Source organism: Rhinopithecus bieti, unplaced genomic scaffold (assembly GCF_001698545.2).
Source record: "Rhinopithecus bieti isolate Rb0 unplaced genomic scaffold, ASM169854v2 scaffold_10775, whole genome shotgun sequence".
NCBI lineage: Eukaryota > Metazoa > Chordata > Mammalia > Primates > Cercopithecidae > Rhinopithecus > Rhinopithecus bieti.
In genome coordinates this window covers 1,766,695-1,778,302 of record NW_016806885.1, presented here as the reverse complement: position 1 = coordinate 1,778,302, position 11,608 = coordinate 1,766,695, and positions in this window count along the sequence as shown.

Here is an 11,608-nt window from a genome sequence, read left to right as displayed (position 1 = left end):
TCTCTCTCTCTCTCTCTGTCTCATGTGTGTAAACTCCCCCGACCCCACACCCCCTGCCCCCCACACAACACATTCTGCATTCTATTGGTTCTGCTTCTCTGGAGAGCTCTGACTAGCACAGGGGCTCACTGTTATTATGTTTTACTCCTGAATAGTTCATTTTCTTGCTCTTTCCTTGCAGTTCTAATTACAGAAGCATAAACACAAGAGTTGAAAACATAGTGGGACTTTATGATAGCTGGGCAAATTTGGGAAAAAACATTTCCCTCTGAGTTTAGGACTCTTATTTTTTCCCACCAGTCAATTCTGATCTAGAACGTTCCATAAAGCTGGTATATTAGTTTCTTAGGACTGCCATAACCCAGTATCACAAACGAAATGGCTTGAAACAATAGAAGCTTGTTGTCTCACAGTTCTGGAAGCCAAAACTCTGAAATCAAGCCTCAGCAATGCCATGCTGTCTCTGAAACCCATGGAGGAATCCTCGCTTACCTCTTCCCAGCTTCTGGTAGTGTCTGTCAATCTTTGACATTCTTTTTACACTACATAATTCTAATTTCTGCCTTCATCAAAACATAGTATACTTCCTATATATCTTTGTCTTCTAATGACCATTTGCAGAGAGTGACAGAGAGAGTAGTGAATGTGACAACATAGTTTCTACTTAACTAATTTTGAGTTACTATAAGGATAAACTGAAAATTAATTTAAAGTGTTCCCAAAGTGTTTAGCGTACAATAACAAGATGTCTATAAATATTACCTCTCTAAATGTTATCATTACTCCAGTATCTGTGATGTTGAGTTTGTGTGGTTATGATCATTTTTATCATTCATTTGTTTAGTTAGTTCACTAGGGGATTGTTACATATAGATTTTCTCAAGTGGGTTGGAAACACTACATTTATTCAAGTAAAATCATGGCCTATTGTAAAATGTCATTGATGACTCAATAGAAGGATAAATGCTTGCTGTATTGTTAATTGATCAATTAATTTCACAAAAATTATTTAGCATCTTGTGTTCATTGATGCTATTCATTTACTCTTTCTGCAGACAAATGTTTGCCACCTGCTCTGTGTCAGCAACCCATAAAGTCAGCACCTATTCCTTCAAGGAACTCTCTATCTGGTGGTATTCCAGATAGAAATTGATTGACACATGAGTAATACATACTTATTGATACATAAGTGAATCAGTAATTATTATATAAGGGGCCACATCTAAATAGAGTGCTTTGAGATAGAGATATTGTACATGCCTAAAAGTTCTAAAGGCTTGTTTGAGATAAATAAATTTAAAACAAGAGAAACATGAAGAGTCAAGCAGGATTTTTTTAAAATATGGAAGATTTTTTTTGACATTTATAGACTTTGGAGGCAAAAGGCAAGAATAAAGAATACTTTGCAGTTGTAATGGTGATTGAAGAAAATGTATGGAGCCAAATAATGCAGCAGATGGAAAGGTGTAAAATCTGATACACAAATGGACAGGTTGATTTTGAAAAAGAAAAAATATATCTTATTCTCTATGATAGATGGGAGTATAGATACATTTGTAAAGTTGGGGTAAAATTTGAATTAATTCAGGTAGTGATGACTTAAGTTTTCTTCAAAGGTAATTTTCTATAATGAGGCTAGGAAGAAAATTGAATAGAATTCTTGAGGAAAATTTTGAGTTTTGGAATAATTTTGAGGAAGTAGAAAGAAAACTGTTTAAGGAAATTCAGTCATTGTTGAGAAATATTAAATCCTCAAGGTTAGTTGACAACTACACTTTTATTTTAAGGCAAATCTGTGTTATTTAAGAGAATTTCTGAGAAGTGTTCAGACAAATCTATATATTTGGAATAATTTCTTTAGAAGTATTCGAGAACTGAAGCATGGTAGTATTAAAATTCTAAGATTAGTAAGTCATATTGTATACATTTATATTCTTAGTTTCTTAAAATATTTGCTACAAAATAATTTTGTGATTTTTTAATTGTTGTTAATGTAAAGTTGAAATCTAATTTGTTTTTTCATTTGCTTCTGCTCCAGTCACCTATAAGCCATTCATTTAGTTAGAAATTCTCAAAGAAATGTGACTTTTAACCTGTAGGGGTTCTTTCTGTCGTTGTTCAAATGACATGTCTTATGAGCCACCGTCACTGTGTTCAGTATGTGTTGGAGAACTCTTCTAGATCTCTTCTCCTTACTTTGACCCAATCATCTATTGAGAATGAGTGAATAAGAAAGTATTTATCAATATGTCATGAATGTAAAATGATACAAGCAAAGGGCCCTTTTGTTCAGTCCTCTACCAATTGGCATTGTGATTAGTAAATTTTTATCATTAGTTCCATACTTTTAGTCCATTCATACAATTCAAATACAGAAAAAAAATGACTTTAAGTAAATGTTAACAGATGCTTTTACCTTTGTTTGTTAATGTGTGTGTTTGTTTTTGGATCTTTCCCCAAGAGCATACATTTACAGTAAGGAAAGGTAAGTGAAGCCCTGATAGCTGTACCAGAGACTGGGAGGAGAATAGAGAAGTGAATGAGAACAGAGAAAGGAATTAGAGACTTTTGGTATAACTGCCAAAGCTGTAATCTGCTACTTCTTCTGGTAGCCATATCTCTAGACAGTGGCTGCTCACAAAAGTAAAACAATTCAATTTGAGTTGTGGAGAAGATCTGTTATAAATTAAATCTGGAATCTGAATTTGTTAGAAGAAATATTGAAGCATGTGACAGTAACTGGAGTGGCAGTAATGTGAGTATAAAAGGGTATTAGTGCTGTCAGAGCATGTTTAGACATTGGGAAATGTAGGTCAGCAGCTTAGAAAGGCACTAAGTTGGAGACAAGTTTGGAAAGTATTTACATAAAGATAATCTCTGTCATTCAGGTTATGGACTTGTGTTGTTTACCACTGGAGGGAGTGGAGTACCCCCCAAAAAAAAAAAGCCATTTAACATAATGATTGAGGGGTGCGGTGGCTCACGCCTGTAATTGCAGCACTTTGGGAGACTGAGGAGGGCAGATCACCTGAGGTCAGGAGTTCAAGACCAGCCTGGCCAACATGGTGAAACCCTGTGTCTTCTAAAAAATACAAAAATTAGCCAGGTGTGGTGGTGCACAACTGTAATCCCAGCTACTTGGGAGGCTGATGCAGGAGAATCACTTGAACCCAGGAAGCAGAGTTTGCAGTGATCCGAGATTGCACCATTGCACTCCAACCTGGGCAACAGAGTGAGACTCCATCTCAAAAACAAACAAACAAACAACAACAAAAACATAGTGGTTGAGAACTCAGGCCTCAGACTCTGACTGATTTGATGTCAAATTACCATTTCAGGAAGTTATATTTAACCCTGAACAAGATACGCAACATATCTTACCCTTGGTGTGAGCATTAACATAAAGATAATAACTATACTTATTTCAGAGAGTTTCAATTGAGGGTTAGATAGAATAATACATGTAACATGTTTAGCAGATACCTGCCTGACATTTACTATGTGCTCAATAGATGTTAGTTAATATTATTATTAATGTTATCATTATTCCTTTATGTAATAATGTATCTCCATTGGATACATAGAATACTTGATAAAAATATGAGGGGAAATTTAATGATTCTTTTAAAAAATGTGCTAGAGTGACAGGTCAGCACCTAGTGAATGCTAGTATATTCACAGCATATCCAAAATTCAGTTCAGTGAAAAAAGGAAATCCAACCTCAGTGTGGAACAACTTTCAATCTCCAAAATCAATTTTGGTGAGTATGGAGTGATAATCTTTTACCCATGTTTTTCAGAGTGAGAGCTTTACAAGAGGGTTGTCTAATAGTTACATCTGTTTAAAAAGATATTTCTGTAAACATGCTAAAGTGCTTCCTGTCTCTGATTAGTTCTTGCTGAATGACATGGTATTGCACAGTGTGAGTGCCTGAAACTTAAAATACAGGAAGCTCTAGATCATTCTTAATAAATAAATCATGTCTGTTCCTGCCATCAGTTCTGCTAACGCTTTTGTAGAAGCCAAGGTTAGTGTTGTGATAAACTATCAATAATTAGGACCAACCAGGTCAGTTATTTAGCGCCTTGATGTAACAGCAGTATCTGTTCCTGTATATTTTTCTTTATTTTAGAACACTGAAGCATGTTTTATTAAAAAATTAGTTCCTAGAATGTATTTATTCTTGTAACCATTGTTTTTTCTATGAGACAATAAAACATCCATAAAAAGTAAACTAGTTTTAAACAGCAAAGATAATCCTGTTGTTTTAGGCATTAAATTCTCTAATTACTTAGTAATATTTGATTGAATGCCTTATATTGAAAATGTCATTACTTGCCATACTTCTTGGCTGTATCTATAATACTAGTAGGAAAAGGTGGAATCAGCTGGAAACGATAAAAAATTAAAAAGAAAAAAATTTTGATTCTTTATATTTTCAAAAAGAATGCAGTGGTCAACTCCATTCTGGGAGATGAATAGGTTATTATTAAGGAATGGACAAATCAAGCATATGATTAGCAGTTTATACTCATTTAATATAAATTTATATTAACTTTAAAAACATAAATCTCATATATGCACTTAGTAATAGTTTCCCTTAAAGAAATGTAAAATAACTAAATACCAAATTGGAGTGCTTTCACTTTAAAATCACTTTAAGTGCCTATTCTTATTCTTCTCAAAGTCATAAGTTTGCTAAGTGTCTGTTTTAGTTTTGATTTCCACCAAAATGCTTTTCATTTATGCAAGTATCTATACCATTTTTGGGAAATTTTGCTTTGATACATGTATTCAAATAAAAAATTCATAAACATAGCTATGAAGTAAAGCACTACACTTTTATGGGCATACTTGGCTAAATAATCATGTGATCTTTATCCTAAAGAAATTTTTATTAAACTAGGTAAAACAGTTAAGCGAATACTTTTTTTTTATAATATAGTGTGATAATAGCTATGATAAAGGCATTTATGGGATTCTAGGTGAGCACAGAATGGGGCAATAAAATCGTGTAGAGTGGTGATAAAAGTATAATTAGAATAGAGATTTTAAGAAGCTACTAACAGGATATTATACTAGAGTGTTAGGTAGGCACCTGATTACAAATTGCCTTGTTGGTTAAATTAAAGGGCTTGAATTTTAACTAGAAAACTAAGGAAAATGTATTATATAATTTTAATTAGAAGTAATATGCAAACAGAAATGCACTTTTGAAAGTTTACTCCCATCCTGGCACATGAGAATGAGATTGGAAGGCAGGAGACCAGTTAGGAGGTTGCTGCTATAGGTTAAGTGTGGATTTCTGGGCTTATATTGTAGTTTATAGTGATAACAAATGTATGGAGGAGTTGATATGCTTGACAGATCCTTAAAGTATAAATTCCTAAATCCTTGGTAAGGTGGATGGTGAGGAAGAGAGAAAACATATTAGCACACCTTCATTTTCCCCAAATTGTTCTTCCTTAAAAACAGAAAGACACTGGCCGGGTGCAGTAGCTAGCACTTACAATCCCAGCACTTTGGGAGGCCGAGGTGGGCAGATCACTTGAGGCCAGGAGTTCCAGACCTGCTGGGCAACATGGCAAAAACCTGTCTCTACTAAAAATAAAAAAGTTATTGGGGCATGGTGGAGCGTACCTGTATTCCCAGCTACTCAGGAGGATATGACAAGAGAATTGTTTGAAGCCAGAAGGCAGAGGTTGTAGTGAGCTGAGATTGTGCCATTGCATTTCAGCCTGGGTGACAGAGCAAGACTCTGAAAAAAAAAAAAGGAAAGAAAGAAAGAAAGACATACAGATATTTACATATTTGACAAGAATAATTGAAAATTGCTGTATATACTATATTTAAATGAAATTGTAGATAATACTCAATATTTGAGTATGTATGTATTTATTTACATGACTTTTAGTGCAAACATTATAAATAGTTAAGAACCCTGTATTATCTTCCTGTGGCTGCTTCAAAAATTACCACATACTTCGTGAATTAAAACAACAGAAATTTATTCTTTTATAGCTCTGGAGTCAGGAATTATGAAATCAGTATCAGTGGACTGAAATTGAGGTGTCAGCAGTGCCATGCTCCCTCTTAAGGAGCTAAGGGAGAATTCATTTCTTGCCTCTTCCAGCTTCTGAATGCTGCTGGGTATTTATTGGTTTCTGCCCACATTACTTCAGTCTTGAAAGCCAACCATCTGAAAATCTGTCTTCACTTTGCCTTCACATTACCTCCTCTTCGTGGGTAATATGTTTCCCTGTCTTTCTTTATAACGACACTTGTGATTGCATTTAGGTCCCACCTGACATTCCAGAATAATCTCCCCATCTGAAGATATTTAAAGGTTTCAGGGATTAGGACCTAATATTTATTTTGGCAGTGGTTCGGGGGAAAGCATTAACCACTTACTAAAATGCCTGTTGTTATATAGTTAAAAGAGTAAAATATCTAGACTAGCTATATTTCTTTGCGTCAAACATCAAGTATACACTGATAGGATTTGAAAAGAAAGAGCTTGAATTTTTTGGAATACTGTATGAGTCCACTTATAAAAAGCCCCTAGAATAAGCAAATTCATAGAGACAGAGAGTAGAATAGAGGTTATCAAAGGTTGGGGAAAGAGGATATGGAGAGTTATAATTTATTGGTTACAGAGTTTCTGTTTTAAATGGTGAAAATGTTTCCGAAATGGATGTTTATGGTTGCACAACATTGTGAAAGTACATTTGCCACTGAATTATACACTTAAAAATGGTTTAAATTATAAATTTCATGTTATTTATATTTTACCACAATTTTAAAAGCTTATAGAAAAAATTATGTTTTGCCTTGTTAAGAAAAGCTGACCCAAATGTCAGAACACAGAGACACAGTCTTAAGATCAAAATGACTCAACTTTTCTCTGCCCTTTGGCTCAGTCTATAAAACCATCAACATTACCCCAAATGGATATTTTGAGAGTTGATTTTGTGTAAGAGATCCTGGGGGCAAGACAGAAACAACTGCAAAACAGTAAGACAAAAAAAGTATGAGTAGAGACAAAAACAAAACAAAACAGAACTGACACCACCTTCTGCTCCTAGTAAGATTACAAAACAAATTTTAAAAAACTGAAAAAAATATGATGTTAAAAAAGCTAAGGCAATCAATTGGATGACATTAAAAATATAGAATGAACTAAGAAAAAGTAGTTTAAAATACATATGTGTAGAGGATGTATACTTCTGGCCGTTATGTAGTAATGGGTACTGTGTTTGCATTTTCTTTTAAAAGAATAAGAGAAAAAAAATCCACTGATTTTTCAGACATAGGATAATAAGCAAAAAAGAGAATAATTCTTAAAGGAAGGGAAATAATTGGGATAGGTACCCCAACATTTTGCTGAGGATGATTTTCAGGATGCAATGCAGGCAGGGAAAATCAAGTAGAGCCTGTTTGTTCCCTGGAGGTAAAGATCAGAATTTGGAAAGATCAAACTGCTAGAATTTTGAGGGCAACATAGTGGAGGGAAAAAAAATGAGCTACGTCAACAAGGCTTCAAAGATCTCCAGAAAGTTCCCCTTGAATTTTTGGCTACATACTAATCTACAAATATTAGTGAGAACTATCCAAGGCAAAAGGGAAGAATGGCAGTAACAAAAATGCTTCATGTAAAGTTGGACACAGTGGCTCACACCTGTAATCCCAGCACTTTGGGAGACCAAAGCGGACGAATCACTTGAGTCCAAGAGTTCAGAACCAGCCTGGGCAACATGGTGAAACCCTGTCTCAACCAAAAATACAAAAATTAGCCTGACATGATGGTGCATGCCTGTACTTCCAGCTACTTGAGTGGCTGAGATGGGCGAATAGCTTGAGGCCAGGAGTTGGCAGTGAGCCTAGGAGACAGAGCGAGACTCTTTCTGGAAAAAAAAAAAAAGAGAGAGAAAAAAAGAAAAAAGGAAGGAAGGGAGGGAGGGAGGGAAGGGAGGAAAGACAGAAGAAAGCCTAGCCCCATATAAAACAGTGCACCAAACAGTCCCTTTCATAATGCATTTGGATATTTGGATATTAGGTAAAGTCCTCAGAAGTATATCACATTAGTTATTCAGGAAAAATCAAGCCAGAAAACAATGGAGCATTATCTTTGAAGTACTGAAAGGGGAGGAAAAACCTGGTTTTTTGTTTGTTTTCCATTTTATTTTATTTTATTTTATTTTATTTTATGTTATTTTTGAGACGGAGTCTCCCTCTGTTGCCCAGGCTGGAGTGCAGTGGCATGATCTCCACCCACTGCAAGCTCCACCTTATGGGTTCACACGATTCTCCTTCCTCAGCCTCCTGAGTAGCTGGGATTACAGGAGCCTGTCACCATGCCCAGCTAATTTTTGTGTTTTTGGTAGAGACAGGGTTTCACCAAGTTAGCCAGGATGGTCTCAATCTCTTGACCTCATGATCCACCCACCTCAGCCCCCCAAAGTGCTGTGATTACAGGCATGAGCCACCAAAATTGGAAAAATAAAAAATTGAAAGTGAAATAGTTTCCTGACAACAAAAGAAAATTAATCATCAGCAGGCCTATGCTAGTATGTTTATAAATTTGGTCAGGCAAGAAGTAAATAATACCACATAAAAATGTGGAGCTACAAATAAGAATGAAAGCTCCTTTCTTTCCACCAAGAAAGCTAAATATTTGGGTAAGATACAAGAAAACTATGAGTAAATTAATCATACTGTAAGCAGAAGTCAGGAAAAAAAAAATAAAGATAACAGAAATAAATGTAAAAGAAATACTAAAATGAGAAAATTAATGAAAACTAAATCTGATTCTCTGAGTAAGTAAGTACAATTAATAAACCTATATTCAGAATAGTTGGAACAAAAAAAGATGACACAAATTACCAATGTCTAAAATAAAAGAGACCTCACAGGTAGTGAAAAATTACTATGAGAATATTGTAAACAGTTTGTAGTCGATAAATCTTACAACTTACAAGAAATAAATTGCTTGAAAGAAGTAAACTACCAAATGCCACACAAAAAGAGATAAATAATATAAATAGTACCTTGTCTATTAAATAAATTGAATTCATAATCAAATCCTTTCTGTCTAAAATACTCCAGAATCATGTGGCTTCACTTGCGAATTCTTCCAAATATTTAAAGCACCAATTCTACAAAATTCTTCCAGAAAATAGAAATGATGAGAATACTCTGTATTTTTACGAGGACAGCATTGCCCCAATACCAAAATCAGACAAACCCATTCCATGAAAAAAAATTGTCCAATATCTCTAATGAATATAAACATAGAAATTTTTTAAAAAATATAAGAAAACAAAACCCATAAATAACATGTTGTGGTGGGCAGAAAATTGAATCTCCAAAGATGCCAATGTAATAATCTCTGGGATCTATGAATATGTTACCTTGCATAGCAAAAGAGATATGATTAGGCTGATTTTTTTGTTTTTTTTTTTTTAAGACAGAGTCTTGCTCTATCACCCAGGCTGGAGTGCAGTGGCATGATCTCAGCTCTGCTTCCTGAGTTCAAGTGATTTTCCTGCCTCAGCCTCCCGAGTAGCTGGGATTATAGGCATGCACCACCATGCCCAGCTAATTTTTTTGTATTTTTAGTAGAGATAGGGTTTCACCATGCTGGCCATGCTGGTCTCAAACTCCTGACTTGTGATCTGCCCACCGCGGCCTCCCAAAGTGCTGGGATTACAGGCGTGAGCCACCGTGCCTGGCCTAGGCTGAAGATTTTTAAATGGAGAGATTATCTTGGATTATTTGATTGAGTCCGATGTAATCAGAAGGGTTCTTAAAGGGGGAAGAAAGAGGCAGGAAAGAAAGAGAGATGGGAGCGAGGAAGAGATCAATATATATATATAGAGAGAGAGAGAGACAGAGAGAGCTGACTAAAGAATTGTCAGAGAGATGCAAAGTTGTTGGCTTTGAAGATGGAAAATAGAGATCATGAGCCAAGGCATGAGTGGCCTCTTAAAGTTATGAAGGGCAAGGAAATGAATTCACCCTTTAAGCCTCCAGAAAGGAGCACAGCCATGCCATCACCTTGAATTTAGCCTAGTGAAGCTGATGTTGAACTCCTAACCAATAGACAAGTTTGGGTTGTTTTAAGCCATTAAGTTTGTGGTAAATTTTAATAGGAACAATACAAAAAATGATACAGAGTTTTAAAAATTATGTTCAAGTCACGTATGTGCCAGAAATATAATGTTGGCTCAACATTCAAAAATCAATCAATGTAGTTTATCATAGTTACAGACTAAAAGCAACAACTGCAACAATACATGTAATCATCTCAATTGTTATGGAGAAAGCACTTAATAAATTCTAACCCACTGGATATGAAAGTTCTGGGCAGAAATAAATCAATTAAAGGGGATTGAACATCAGCAATGTGGCAGAATAGGGCTTTCTAGAACTTGTCTTTCTGGAGAAATATCAATTTGAACAACTATCCATGCAAGATAGTTGTTCAAATGGATATTTCTGCAGAAGGAATAAGGAAAATGCAAGAAAATACTTTCACAAGAGCTAAGGAAGCTAGATGAGAGATTATAGCACCTAGGTGTTGCACACAAATAAACACACACATTGAAAAGGGTGGGAAAGACAGTTTCACACTATCTGTGTCACCCCTCCTCCAACCCCATGCAGCACAGCATGGAGCCAGATAGCTTTCATGTGGGGAAAGGAGAGGAATGTGAGTACAGGACTTGGCCTTGAATCCCAACACTTAGCTCACCCGAGTAAAACCCAGCACCAACCAAACCTCTACAGTCCGGGGCTCTAGGCCAGTGTCCATGACTTGGCCCTCCATGGTGCCAAGCAGGATCCCCAAGCCTCAGTCTCCAGGCCTGCCTGGGGTATTGGGTCTCAGGCCCCCTCCACCATCAGAAACACAATGGAAAAAGACAAACAAAGCTAAGAGCTGTTTTTTAAAAAATATATAAACAAAATTAACAAACATCTAGCTAAACTTAGCTTTTAAAAGGAGAAGAATCAAATAAATAAAAACAGAAATAAAAGAGGAGTCATTATAAGTGAAATAACAGAAATACAAAGTTCATAAGAGATTACTATGAGCAATTATATGCCAACAAATTGGATAACCTAGAAGAAATAGGTAAATTTCTAGTCACATACAACCTATGAAGACTAAATCGTGAGAGAAATAGAAAACCTAAATAGGCCACACTAAGGAAGTTTAATCAGTAATAAAATGTCTCCCATAAAAAAAAAAAAAAAAAGATCTTATGACTTCATTGCCAAATTGTACTAAACATTTACAGAAGAAGTAATAACCATGCTCAAATGCTTCCTAAAAATTGAAAAAAAAAATCAGAATAATTTAAAGAGGTGAGCATTTCTCTGATACCAAAGCCAGACAAGGACACTGTAAGAAAAGAAAATTACAGACCAATATCCCTGATGAACATAGATGCAAAAATCCTCAACAATACACTAGTAAACTGAATTCAACAGCACATTAAGAAAGGTTGCTCACCTTGATCAAGTGGCATTCATCCCGTGGATGAGAGGATGGTTTAACATATGCAAATCTATAAATGTGATATACCACATCAGTAGAATAAAGGG